The sequence below is a fragment of the Octopus bimaculoides genome, chromosome 12 (genome assembly GCF_001194135.2).
Source record: "Octopus bimaculoides isolate UCB-OBI-ISO-001 chromosome 12, ASM119413v2, whole genome shotgun sequence".
Classification (NCBI taxonomy): domain Eukaryota; kingdom Metazoa; phylum Mollusca; class Cephalopoda; order Octopoda; family Octopodidae; genus Octopus; species Octopus bimaculoides.
Window position 1 is genome coordinate 5,556,084 of NC_068992.1, and position 15,777 is coordinate 5,571,860.

Consider the following 15,777-nt stretch of genomic DNA (forward strand, 5'->3'; position numbering starts at 1 on the left):
GAAGACGAAAACAATACCTATTGTCATAGGTGCCCTGGGAATGACAGCGAAACGGGCTGATTACTACCTAGCTCAGATACCAGGAAACCCCAAAATGGCTGAAGTCCAAAAGATAGTGCTCATGGGAACTGCCCATATCCTACGTAAAATACTGTCTATGTGATCTCAAATTTTAAAGCAAACATAATTTTCTTATGGTTTCTTAAACATTCACTTGAACAAAACTGTACAAATCCAAATATATGGTACCCTAGGCATAACACCTACATGAACTTCTAACTTGTTGTCTCTTGAGGTCTCTGGGTGAGACTTGGATCCAACTTGTACAAATGCAAAACAAAAGTCAAACATAAAATAATAATAATAATAATAATAATAACGATAATAATAAATGCACGATCAGTTTCCAAGAGATATGAGCCCCAAGGCAGAAAGAGAGGGCTGGTGTTTATAGATATGGAGGGGTGATCTGAAGGCAGAAACAGGAACAAGTATTTGAAGACAGACTATGTGACGTGCAGAATTCATAGCACAACTGAGAGTGAGAAAAGCAGTATTCGTTGAGAGGGGTGAAACGGTATGGGACATTGTTTGTGAATGCCCGAAAGTGGCATAACGCGAATTCAAAAGACGACAGAGCAATATGACAAGAACTATGTATTGGAGATTTTGTAGAAATGACGGTCTAGATACATCAAAGACGTAGTATGACCAAATCGAAGAGGGTGTTGCTATGAATGAAGTCCTGTGAGATGCAATGGTTCAGTACGAATATCAGATTAGAAACCCGATGTTGCTGTAATGAACAGAAGAGTAATGAGAACATGACTGATTATTGACAAAGTGTGTCTTGGTGATAATAGGATCAAGGAGAAGGGGCTATGACATTTGAACAACTATGATTAATTGAAATAGGAAATATGCAGGTGGTGGACGTGATGCTAATAGTTATCAGGGCGCTTGGAAGTATCAACCCTTAACTGGTAACGAGGTTGAAAACTATTTGTACAAATGTAAAGACAGAACACCTGCGAAAATCAGCATTGTTTAAAGCAAGACTCTCCGCAGGATCCTTGTAGTATGATCCGGTAAACAAGTGTTACATTAGCCTCCTGTTTGTCGACGCTGACACTTTCCGTCATACCCAGCAACATAAGCTGAGAGTTTTCATCAAATACCAATGATGACGATGATGATGATGATGATGATGATGATGATGATGATGATGATGATGATGATGATGATGATGATTGTGGTGGTGGTGGTGGTGGTGGTGGTGGTGGTGGTAGTAGTAGTGGTGGTGATGATGGTGTTGGTGTTGATGATGATGAATTTACATTGAAAATTAGTACATATTCTAATAAATTCCCAAAGAGAAGGGAACATCTTGTTCTAATTGACGCCACTACCGCTGATAACCTATACATACATACATACATACATACATACATACATACATACATATATATATATATATATATATATATATATATATATATATATATGATTACGCAAGCACAAAAGCACAACAACAATTGTCTACAAAGACACAATATCATGTGAGCAATGAAGAGGAACATATTTCTTACAGCTGTCTTAAATCTTCAGCAAATGGTTTATATTATAAGACAGATTGGCAAATAGCAGTCATCAATCTGACGCGAAAGTTCGAGGTTTCCGAAAGGGAATTATCAGGGATGTATGTACAAGAAGCTTGTTATTTGGTCTTACACATTTTATTTGTTTAATGTACTTTCATTACGTTCGCCGGTCTGTGAATACTACCCAGCTAAAAATTACCTATTTTCAACATGTAATAAATGTGGTGTCTCATGAAATAATTCCTGCCATTGAGTACCACGTCCCCCCTCTTTCTCTCTCACTTTCTCTCTCACTCTTTCGCACTGGGTCTTCGAGTTAAATTTTGGCTATTATTTCTAGCAACTGGACGTGCTCTTTTGCACTCACATTTATTAATTTTTCCTTTATCATTTATAGTCGCTATAGTCACCTATATTATAATATATTTACTATATGTTAATATGTTAACATATTATTATAATAACTATTGTATATATATACATGTGTGTGTGTGAGTGTCTGTGTAGCTCGAATTTATATAGACATATCGGTTTGCATGTATGTGTATGTTAATATGTAGATTGATAGACAAAATTATATATATTATGATATGCGCGCTGGCGAATATCTTTATTGTGCTATGAGTTCGCTGACATCTGCCTGTGATCGTCTATTCTGTTTTTTATACATGTATGTCTTACTGAATAAGATTGTATTGTTTCCTTTTCTCTTTTTGGGTCCTTTGTGCGTGTACATCTCTGCATATATTTGTATTCAAACATGGTTACATATACTAAACGTGCTAATATTTGCCAAATGTTAGATGTGTAATGGTATTATGCATTTGTCATTTCTGATGCAAAACCTAAGCAATAGAGTAGAAAAAAAACTTGCAAAGAAATAGTAGTAGCAGTGATAATAGTGTTAATGCTGTTACTGTAATTGCTTCAGTTATTTATTGGAGAAGAGGCATTTGTCTCATTGAATAGTAGTAAAATGGGAGAAAAGTAAAGCCTGAAACTTGTGCACCGTAACGCATTACAAACACGAAGATATCTTAAAGAAACATGTTCTCGAGAAAATCTGATGCACATAAATATACATATACATATAGAAAGCGGCGAGAGAGAGACATAGAGTGACAGAGGGAATGAAAGGAGAAAAGGGGAAAAATATTGGTCATAGTTGGTCATTGCTTGCATTTCCTTGAAACAGGCCGACAGGTAAGATGGAGTAAATGGCATGAAGAAACACAATTAGATTTGACAGAGGCATTCAGAAATCTCTTCACCCGGCGTGTTTTGCTAATGACTAGTCACAAGCACCTCCCGAAAGTCTAACAGAGATTCCTTATTGATATTAAATGTAGATCTCGGGCCAGCAAAACAAAATCATTAATGCCAAATGCCTGATGATGAAGCATATAGATGAAATAAAGACATGCTAATCCTCCAGCGATACATTACAAATATTATTTAATGATATCCTATTTATGTGAGAATATTGTTGCAAATGGATATGGGGTATGCAGAAACATATGTTGCATAAAGTATAAAAATAGCCATACACACATCATCTTCGTAGCTATATTTATCCCAAGTCGCAGTGAGTTCCACATATATAACCATACCATCCGATTGAAGGTTGAAAAGAATTTGAAAAGAACAGGTGGTAGTCGACGAAAAGAAGCATACGAGTTTTTTACGAGCGCATTCAGATACGTTTGCCCTTAATTTATTCAAAGGATATACATTTGCGTTTCTCAATTTGCGTATTTTCACATTTAGGATATATGTTCATAGACATTTATATTTTTAAAATTATATACAAATATCATTCAATCATTCAGAAGACTTTCAGCCGTCATACGGTTCCTTGCTTTGAATATATAACTTAGCCATGATTGATAATATCAGGATATACGGTGCGCATAAAAAATTATAATTGAAGATTTATTAACTTCCTTCTTGTTCATACAAAATGATGACGATGCAACTTTCCAGTTAGTCATCAAAATTGACGAAATGAATACTAATCGTCAAGAGAAAATATGTAATATTTTGGAAAAACACGAAATTAATCAAATTATTATTTTTTAAATTTGAAATAATATATATCCATGAACGTAATCAAAATGTATTCCATCGGGAAACAAGCTCTGACAAATTTAACTGAGAAAGCGTTTAGTTTTTTTGGTATGTTGTGTCTTTTTTATCAGTATTTGAATCTCCCAGCATCTCTTCATTCTCTCTCAATACACAGTAAAGTATGATTTTTAGAAATTATACAAGCAACCGCTATTTCTCTATCTGATATTATATATGTTACATGTAAGGCGGCAGGCGGAGAGAATTGTCAGCGCGCTGGACGAAATGATTTGCAGTATTTCACCCGTTGCTACCTTCTGAGTTCAAATTCTGACGACGTCGACTTTGCATTTCATCCTTTCGAAGTCGATAAAAGAAGTACCAGTTGTGTACTGGAGTCGACGCAATCGACAATCACTTCCCTCAATTTGCAAGCCTTGTGCCTATGATAGAAATGATCATATATGTTACATGTAATAGCAACGTATCATTCGGCGTATAATTTAATAAATGAATTCTAAAGTTGGTTCCCCATGGTTAAAAAATCTGAGTGATGGAAATATTTTACCGGCTTGAAAGCTGCGTGTCTCCTGGGAAATTAGTGACTCTGAGAGTACGTCACGTGCAGATATACAGCCCGGACTAAAACAAAAAATTACATACAAATCGGCATCTTCAGTTTGATTCAAAACTCGATGTTGTAATTAAGTTGCATCTTTTGAGAACTACGAATATTAACAGATTTTCAAAACTACATGCTTGTGTGTAAGTTTTCCTGTTTCTGCTTAAACACCTTTGTGGGTTTATGAAATGGTGTAGTTTAATTACGAAACAAGGGCGATGATTTTCCAAATACAATGACCAAACGAATGAATGGATAAGTTGGTAAGTCAACAAAATTACCAACGTATTTCATGAAACAAACGGAACTCAAATCCACCAAATCACAAATCAATCTTTTGCAGACGGCTGAAGATAGTGGAACTGATGTATTCTCTACAAGAATTCGTAGCGATGTTTTATCATGAACTTGGTGCAAACCGTAAAAAAATTAAGAAAAAATCATGTCTGCATATCGAATAATATGTAGCGAATTATATACTACCAATAGGCTTCCGCCTCCACAAGAATTTGTGCTATTATTTGGAAGTAAAGCATGGTAAATCTAGGATCGAATAAAGGATATAGCCTCTACTCAGGAAAACTTGTTCGAGAACTGCATAACAACCTCAACGATTACATTAGAAAACTTCTGCTTTAGAAATAAACTTTAAAGAGTATCACGCGCAAAATATATTTAACTTTCAGATGAGCGAGTGGGAAATCGGGAAATTGAAAAACAATTTGCATCCTCGTTAATAAATGGAATACAAACATTAAGACTGGATTGGGAAACATCATGTGCATCGACTCATCTAACTATGACAAGCTACTCGTGCATTAAGATAGTTTACAAACATATGGAAAATAAAAACTTGATAGCATTACACACACACAGAGGCACGCACAAGCACACACCCATACAAATATATCCAAGTGTGTGTGTTTGTGTGTGTGTGTGTGTGCGCGCGCGCGTGTGAGTATACTTACATGCATGAATACATACGCATATACATACATACACACACACACACACACATATATATATATGCATGCATACATACATACATACATACATACATACATACATACATACATACATACATATGTATATGTACGTATACACTTATCCTTTACAGAAACGCATACACAAAGATGCGCAAACTTAAGCAATATGATTAACGGAATTTATTTGACATCTTTTTTTTTTTTATTACATTTGTTTTGTTTTCGCTTAATCTTTTCCCTTTATAACCTTCTATTTCTTCACGTTATACCTAAGAAGTAGAACACACAAAATTATGCCGTTTTGCTATTTTACAAAATTTTGTGGCAGTTACAAAAAGTAGAACAATTTCTTACGAATAACATATTATTGAAGGTATGTACAAATATTTATATTAAGGCTTATGCACTCAAAGATTAACTATATGAAGTTTCATTTCTTGATATGTTTGTACTCATATTATTAACAGACCTGATCGACATACAGATTTTCTACGTTATTCTAGCCAAAATATTTCCATCTTTGAAAATGCACTTACGTGACTCTATATTATATTTTAATCATTTAACTTTTTAAATTTAATTTTGCATTGTGTTTATAGGCAAAGAATATCATCTTCTGATTGGCAAACATCGATAAAAACCTGAACTTCTTTTTCATCTCTTCAACACTTTTTGGACCTATTATTTTTATACTTATACAAAGATCAACATGGAAAGCAGCGATTGAGAATATGCAAAGCACAATTTAATTTATTATAATATTTTATTACTCAATACTGCAAAGAACGTATATGGCTTTCTCACACGATAATCCATACAATATGGATATAGGTCTGTGTTTCGGCATACTACAGCAGAAATTAAGACAAAATAAACGCACATATGCAGACATAATCACACATTTTCCCACCTGTACAAACAGGAGATTCAATGAAGGCACTGTAGGAAGATTATGTGGCCGCTTAGCTAAATTGACATTTATATATAAAGTTAAATCTATCTACGAACTATGTATGCGCGCGTGCGTGTGTGTGTGTGTAAGCTATTCATTAAACCCGAAATAATCCCCAAAACCTTCCGATGTAATTGTGTGGCGAAATGTCACGTGAAACTGAATAATCTTTTCTGGAGACTTTTTCGGCTTTTATAACCAGTATGGTATTCTACCTTTTGTGAAAGAGAGAAAGAGGATGAGAAAAAGAGAGAAAGTTAAAGGCAGAGAGAGAGAGAGAGAAAAAGAACAAAGAAACAGAGAACCATGACATTTTGTTGGAGCAGAATATAGTCCCCTGAACTAACATCTATCTTGCACGTACATACTTGCAAATATGTGCTTTGAAAAGCAAAAAAAAAAAAAGAAATGAATGTCTGTTCACGCATTCATGAATCCAATTGAGAAACTCAAATAAATCCTGGACCAACCATCTCTACAAAGTAACACCCAAGGAAGATGGGCTGCTCTTAACCTCAGTTATGAAGAGAACTGTAGCCATAGAACTTCAGCAATACTGAAAAGAATTCAATAATATACGATAATAATTGAATTCTGCTGCAATCCATCGAAAGGTATCACTAAAATTACAGATATATATTTACACATAATATTGTATAAATTATGCTGATTTCTACGGAATATTATAAGAGACAAATTAAATCTCGTTTGTACAATTTACTTAAAAAGATTTAATAGTGATTCATAATAACTGTTGCATGTCACTACAGCAGGTGATGTTTGTCGCATATTTCATTCCAGCGTCTACTCATTTAGAAGTCTGTAATTAAATATCTCGTTGCAATTTCTAGATCACTGAGGAATATTATTCGGCAGCTTTTGTCAGTTCTTTTTTAATACCTTGCATCGAAATTTAAGGCGGAATATTTATTGAAATTATCATAGTATAAAAATATAGTATGATTAGCAGCGCAGCAGCAGCTACTACTACTAATACTACTACTACTACTACTACTACTACTACTACTACTACTACTAATAGTCGCAGTGAAATCAAAATTGTCTGCCTCAGCTGCAGTGTATTACATTTAATTTGCAAATCTTCACAATAAAATTAGTAAGCAAAAAGAAGTCTGATAGGAATTTGTGTGAATTTTATTTTAAATAATAACATCATGTGTTATATTATCGAAACAACATAAACGAGGTGAGAATTTTGCATTTTCTATGATATCAATGACATTATAAATATTAATCTTTGACGTGTACAGAATTATGTTTTTTCGGAATATGTGATGAAAGTTGTTGTTCTGTTGCTTTAGTCAACTTGAAACTATCTACTGAACCTGACAAATATATGCGTTTCATAATTTTACGACATTTATAAACAAGCAATATATTGTGTTTGTGCAGAAACAAATGGAAAACAACCCCATCTACGTGGCCGTTTGACCTGTTGGATATGGCAGCCAATGTTCCGGCATATTTGGTGATATATAAACACTTGATAAATCAACGGGAGATCAGTCAGATAACCTTTTATATCTTTTTTTCTTATTGGACCTACGTTAATCAAAACAATCATTATATGTATTGATCTTTTATATGAAAGAAATATTAAACACATCTAAGCCTTTGTCTGGAACCCATAAAGCATAAATATTGTTATAATACAATCTCTATTAATGAAGGCGAAATTCTGTTGTCCGTCTGGGAGTCCTTTATCTCAGTTTACATTCGTTGTGCATAAACATATTCTGCTCAACACAATCAAGAGGATCATGTGCATCTCAAACCAAAGTGATTTTTTGGTCAACTGAATGGAGTTTTGGCACAAACTTGACAAACACACGTCTCATACACAAACCCTCAGTGATAATGAACTGAACTGAACCGTGTCTACTATGCACATTGTCTGATCACTAACATATGGAGATTCGACGATTTCACTCTCACAGCTGCACGGACATTTACGATGTTTTTCTCGGTTCTGCTGGTTGCGTGTCTCTCAGAATGTTCGTCACTATCCATATTTGTTCGGCCATCATGGAAACGTCAGAACCACTCGTACCATTGTGTGCTGCTCATACACTCATCTCTATACACTTTCTGCAAATGTGTGCAGGAGAGGTATCGCCAGGACAGGTTTCTCTGTCATGGTCGATGCGACGATAACTCGTTACATATGTTACTTCCTAGCATGGATGTAAACAGCAGAGGTGAGCTAGAAGGTACAACTTAGTGCGCATGCACAACAGCGTTGAAAATCTCTGTGTCAGGGTTTCACTCTGCATGTTTTAGTTTCCTTACAATGGCAAGCGTCCGGATTCTTATTGATCAAATCTCGTATAAACAAGTAACCAGAGCAATCGTACATCCTTATGTGTATATGTGCATATATATATATATATATATATATATGAAACATGAAGTAAGCTATCGAGTGAAGCCTAGATACAAAAAATTCTAATTTTTTTTTAATCATGTAAATTAATCGTGATTGATAAGCTAAAATCTGGGGAATAACAAAATATGGGTGTTGAGTGGTCGTGTGTAATTATAAATAGTGTAAACTGATACAGTCAGACAGTTCTAATTACTGAAATTAATATTTTGATAGATGACTGTAATTACACTCAGATATATTGAGATGCTAATGAATACATCGGTGAAATGTTTGACAGATTATGTGTTTACTAAATGAAGAAAAGTAAAACGAATATCATTTATTTTTTGTTAGCTAATCTGCGATAAAATGTTTTACGTGTTTCATCTGGAGATAGGAGCTGTTGGATAACTTTTGCATAAGTTTTGAGTTAATGACACCATCGTTCTCTCGGTTTGAAAGCTATAAGTAACCGTGGTAATTTGAGAAATAAACTGCGTTTGTTTACAGACATGGATATCATCCTTCGTAAAGAACATAAGTTTATATCAACTCAGTAATATTTCTGGAGGTGCACGTTTTCCTCAAGCGCTCGATGGTATAGTGTGTGTCGGAGAAAGAAAATTGAGCGTCGAAATGAAGTCAAGTACAAGCTTTCAAGACACGATTATATGTCAAAAGGATTCTTAAAATAATAATGTATGCAACAATGATATATAGACTGCCAATATATATCAACAATTGATACTCCATCATTGCACTTCACATCATGCTGAAATGGAAGTACCCATTAGATATTGTACATCTGTCCATTCTATTCTAGAAAAAATATGTGAATGATATATATTTTTCATTAAAAAACTGATCCATCAGATCTGACCTGAAGCTGTAGACGAACACCCAATCACTCAAAAGACATAGTTTGACTGTTCAGCGGACAAGGTTTAATAAGCAATAAGTATATTTGTATCTATTCCAGTATTTTAGCTAGCGATGGTTGTACTTCTTAGAAAGAGAAGAATTATTTTTGTCATTCTTGTCAACATTTCAATACCAATTATTTACAGTCGCCCCAAATTTTGCAGTAACCCCATACTGAATATATGAATTTGTATTAGATTCAAAAATTCATAAATAATTCAGGACAAAATGGGGCTTCACCCAACAGGAAATCACTGAGTATATTGAAACGCGATGGTATTATCATATTATAGTTACGTCATGTACAGTGAGTGAGGTTGTAGATACATACGAGTTAAAATCTGCATTCAGTTACGATTCGAGGGAAATTCGTCAATGTTTTGCATAGCAAATGAACCTTGTAAGATAAATGCAACATATGCAACAATAAAGATACCATAATTTCATAATGAGAAGTGTTGATTACGCTGAAATTATCCATGTCAGGCTAATTTTCCCAATTACAAATTTACTCTTTATTTTCTACAACGTCGTTGGCTGTTCACTAATAAATGAATCGGCTCCTGAAAACAAAATGGACATAAAATGCCGTCAGATATAACCCGAACACACCGTATATTTAGTTGCTTGGGCTATATGTATTGTATTGAAAATATACTTAATGTAAAAGAGTTTCATTTACAGTAGTGCAAATATTCTCAATGTTATACAAATAGAAATGAACAAGAGCATTTTTACCCAGGACCGAGAGTTACATTTGTTGAAATGAACCTGGAATCAGAATATTAAATGATTGCAGGCGTTTTTGCTCTTAAAATAATGAGATTTAAGTATGAGGACAGGAACAACTGTGTTCGAGCTGTAGCCGGTATATATATTCCAGGGCTTCCAACTCTACCTATGTTCAGCATATACCACAGATGAAGAAAGGATAAACAAAGGAAATACTTTCATACAAAAGTACAAACGAAGACTTTACAAATTTTAACAGATTACATAGACAAATAACTACTCACACTGAAAATTCATTCTGCCACTTATCATGAGAAACCTACACAGCCAACAACCTAAATTTTAGCCATTGAACTACATACACACGACTCTTGTACACTCTCCCACCAGACACATTATATCTAGAGTGCCTTTATTATAAACTAAAAAAGTTCACTCAACAATGTCGGCCTTCTTTTTAGGCGCGAAATATACTGCCACGTGACACTAATGCACGAACCTAGCTGGAAACGTACAGAAGGTTATAAACTTAATCATGCGTTCATTCTCTGAAAGCAATTGACAGAAACATTCAGAGCATTGATTGTTTGAACAAGTTCTGCTAAACGTGTCAGTCATAAGTTACGACGCCAAACTTTGTCCCTTTGTACTAATACACGGACAAAGCGAGGAACCTATAAATATTTCTAAGACCAATCATGTGACTATCCTCCACCAATCAAATCCTATTCAAAACATATACTAATTTGAGCCATGAACTCCCTAAAAATAGGACAGGCTTAAAACACTAGTCAGAAAGCAAGAGAGCTGCGACATAAGTCACGTCTTTCTATTTGGACAATCAGTGTCAACTGTGAAATCGGTTAAAGCTTCAAATATATTCATAAAAAATATTTTATCTGTTCCCAGTGCATGCTTAACTTCTATTTTTCCCGAGATTCTCAGTATAGCAGACACTTAGTAGAGCTCAAACTTAGGATCCGTTGTCTTTACAAGGTAGCTATACTTTACCACAGGGTAAAGTATAGCTATAAGAGGGATCAATATAGAGGCAATTATGCGGGTACACAAATTAGATATATTAAATGCAATATAATAGTTTGAGCATGAGACAAAAATATGTATATATGAATACTTAAAAAATGAGGGAATGCAGACGGAGACATTCCGACGACGAATATTAAATTCGTTTCTCGTTATATTTAATATATCTACTCTTTTATCCGCATAATTGCCCCCCCCTCTCTCTCTCTCTCTCTCTCTCTCTCTCTCTCTCTCTCTCTCTCCCCCCCATATATATATATATATATATATATATATATATAAAGGCTTTATTCGATTAACGTAGATGAGGCTATATACTCTCTGGAACCATATTATCGTCAACGTTTTTTACTCGAGGTTTATGGTAGTGCTATCTAGAACTGGTTGTTCTTGTTGTTGACATCGTTTTTCTGTCTGCTTTTGCTCTGGCACACTCTCTCATTCCAGTGATGACAGAGGAGAAGTATTATCAATATATTTTTTAAAATCTTGAAATTACAGCTTAGTCTATATGTATGTTTAGGCTGTATGCTTTTTCTATTGAAAATGAAACCCTTCCTTTAGTGTGATAGATTTTATTGAAAGTAGAATTTCGCTGCTATCTGAGAGCTGAACCTTCTTCTGTCTCCTGGTTTGGGATGATAAAAAACAATCATCATCCCCTTTGTCAGTTTCAATTTATGCAGTAGTCAGAATAAAATAACCGTGTTAATTAGGTAAAACACAAAACAAGATATTAGCTGAAGATAATTAATTAAACCTTATATTTTTTTTTTCATTGTATAACTTATATTGTAAAAACGCAACATTAATTATTGAAATTTGATGCTTGTCTCAGACCAGTCTTATTTCAGTACCGAAGGTATGGTTGGGTGTAAAGATACGTCAGAATAGTTCTAGCAGATACTTTATGAGACCGCATCTCGAAACACGCCACATATACAAGTCTTGCCTTAAGAATGTAAAACAGTACTTCACGTACACAACCGTATACGTTTTATAATTCATTATATACACAAACGTGTATACTGAGAATAAAACAGTTTTTAAAAGTATTTCACATATACGTACTACCATCGATGTATACACATATAAACAACTGCACTTACGCAATCACACACGTGCATACTACCAGCTTAAAATTATGAAAATTGCCAAAATAATTAAGAAATAATAAGCGAAGAATCCAGCGTAGTTGACAAGAGAGAGAAGATAAGCAGAAAGAGATTGTGAGAGAACTTAGAGAGAATCTATATACAAACAAAAGTAAAGATAGATTTTGATGAATGCAAATATAAGAGGAAAAGAGGAATATAAAGATAACTAAAGAATGAAAAAAAAAAACAACACAAAGCAAACCTATACAAATACAAAGCTTAAGATACATAAAGGCAGGGAAAAAAAGAGACGAAGACGAGAACTGTGGAGAAATACAGAACGATAATCGGGGGGAGAAGCGGGGGGGGGGGATTTGAGAAAGAGTGAACACATTAAATACATAATTACATTAAATATAGAAAATAAAAATAATCAAGTAACGAGCTTGTTTATACCTGCAGCTATGTAAACAAGCCTGACAAAGGTGAATAATGTAAAGACTTCAGTATTTCTGTAATATCTTTTATTGAAATTCATGATGATCATCATCAATATGCGACTTTCTTTTCAATTGAAACACTGGATTTTATTGAGTGCGCGTTGCTGCAGATACTGTAAGTGTGTGGTAGTGTTTGTGTATAAACTGCGAATAACTATGCAGTTGTTTTGGTATATGCGTGTGCTTGATTGTGTGTGTGTTGCTAATCGTACTTGGTAATTTCGCAAAAATATATACACACATGCGCAAAGAAATATATGTATATATATATATATATATATATATATATATTCGTAGGTATGTGCGTATATATATGCGTATATGTATACATATATACATATCTATATATGTACATGCATATATATATATATATATATATATATACATTTATGCGTGTGTGTGTGTGTACGTGCGCGTATTTGAGTGTGTGCGTGTGTTTGTAATGTGGGAAAAATTAAATAGATTTCATTAACGCCATTATGAAATTGTAATGACTTAATGGGTAATTATATTTTATAGGTAACAATGCAAAGAAAACAAAATAAAAATATATAACTGCATTATAAAATTATTGGAATTAGAATTCTGAAAAAAAATATTTAAAAAATGAATCAATTAAAAACGAATGTGTTTTTTTAAATTTCTATTTAGAATTTATGTTTATATATTAAATATAACGAAGCTAGTTCCCATATTAATATATGACTGGAAACTGGAGAATAAATACATACAATACGTACATGCGTGCTTACATAGAAATACACACACACACGTACATATACATATACTTGCATACATTTATACATTCTTCGTATACACACACGAATGTATAGGCATATTTCAGTGTTTTTGTTTGAATATGTATACACGCATTACAATAAATACGTTTATTTGCACATATACTTACATACGAAAAAACATAATGAATAAAATGCTCCTGGTCATGATATTTAGTAACCTGAAGGTAGGGAAATATTTAGGTTGTTTATTTATAAGAATTTACTGCGTATGTAGTAACCAACCAAATTATATTCTGAAAAATAATAATCACTCAGATTTTTGCTAAAAGATGTTGGAAACTAAGATGAATAATGAATCGAAAGGTAACTGAACTTACAAAATATTCTGTTAAACATTATTCTAATTATTAACATATTCTTCAATACACATAATATTGTGTTTTGTACTTCTATCCATACTTGTAATGGAAGATAAACGTGTATACCTTCGGGGCCGATTCCTCTTGGATTGTTCACAGTTATGTTCTAAGAGGCCGAGACAAGATATACTGTACTTAGCTTAAACCAAGTTTGGTATCATCCCACATATTTATGTATATAAATGCTCTATGCCTGCACAGTGTGGTATGAATACGCAGTTGTATATGGAATGTTGTTTGTAAGAAATAATATAATCTTCTTCAATTGTAAATACAATGTACAAAAAATACAAAACTTTCCCAAGTGTTATCAAGAATATATACATTAGGGAAGAAAGAAAGTAGAGCAGACATAAGTTCGTGTTTCGTGTTTATGCACGTTTTTCAGTGTATAAATATGCGGAGTTACCCATATACGTGTGTGTGTGTGGGTGTGTGTGTATGCGCGCACGTGTGTGTATGTCTGCATATACTTCGATAGTGTAATATGTGTCGAAAAAAAAACGATGACCGCTATTACAAATTTAGATGATCTACAGTGCTTCTTCCACATTTGAACGGGTAACATATTAACACGGCTATCCGACGGACAGCTGTAATGGACGAAATATACAAAATGTCATGCCAAAGAGAGAAGCTTTCCCAAAATTATTCGGACATTAAAAACTCAGTTAAAAAAAAACAACCATTTCTCTCTGAATGTGGATCTACCTGTCTAATTTTCTCACACTACCCCCCCCCCATATCTATATATATATACATAGATATACATATATATATTCCAGCATATGCATATACATGTATATATATTTATATATATATATAGCAATTACAACAAACACATACATTCTCTATGTATTTTGCACGACTGTGTTAGTGTGTGTGTGTGTCTGTGTGTGTGTGTGTGTGTGTGCGTGCGTGTGTGTGAGTGTATCTGTCTGTGTGTGGATGGTATAATATACAAGTGTTTCGGTGTCAGTGTTAACTCCAGACGAAAGAAAATTAAAACAAAAATTAAAACAAACATTTGTATATCCCTCCAAGCACTGCAACAGACATCGGAGAAGAAAAAAAACGCGTTGATTACAAAAATAATTAATATAAGTTAATTGTTTAAACTAACAGAGAATTGGGAAAATTTATATTTCTCAGAGTAAATAAATAAATATTATAAAAAGTTTGTTATTACTGTAATTCAATGTTTGCGTCTTAGGGCTGACGATGCTGGTGATGCCGGAGTTGATTGATAGTCACTGTTGAGTCTATGCAGCCAACGTACGAAACAACCTTCTCTGAAGATTTCTACAAACTACAATATAAATATAAATAAACATATATCTTACTAAGGCTTCGGTGATTGGAACCTGGAAGACTTTTTCAATAATATTGTTTGTTAAAGTGTAGTTTTTAAACTACCAAATGTGTTAAATAATCATTCAATTTAATCTAAATATATTATTATAACATAAAAAAATAAACATTAATATGTACATATACAAGGTGACCAGCTGGAAAAATAATTAGCTGGAAGATTCATTTCATCCGTCTCTACATTCCGATTGGATGAAATAAGCACCGGTTGCAGAGTTATTGATAATGTTTACTCTTCTCCCAGCTTTGTACCACAATTTGAAAGCAATATATGGATAAATGTATACACGTATATAGATGTACTTGGATATATATACATGTATATATATATATATATAT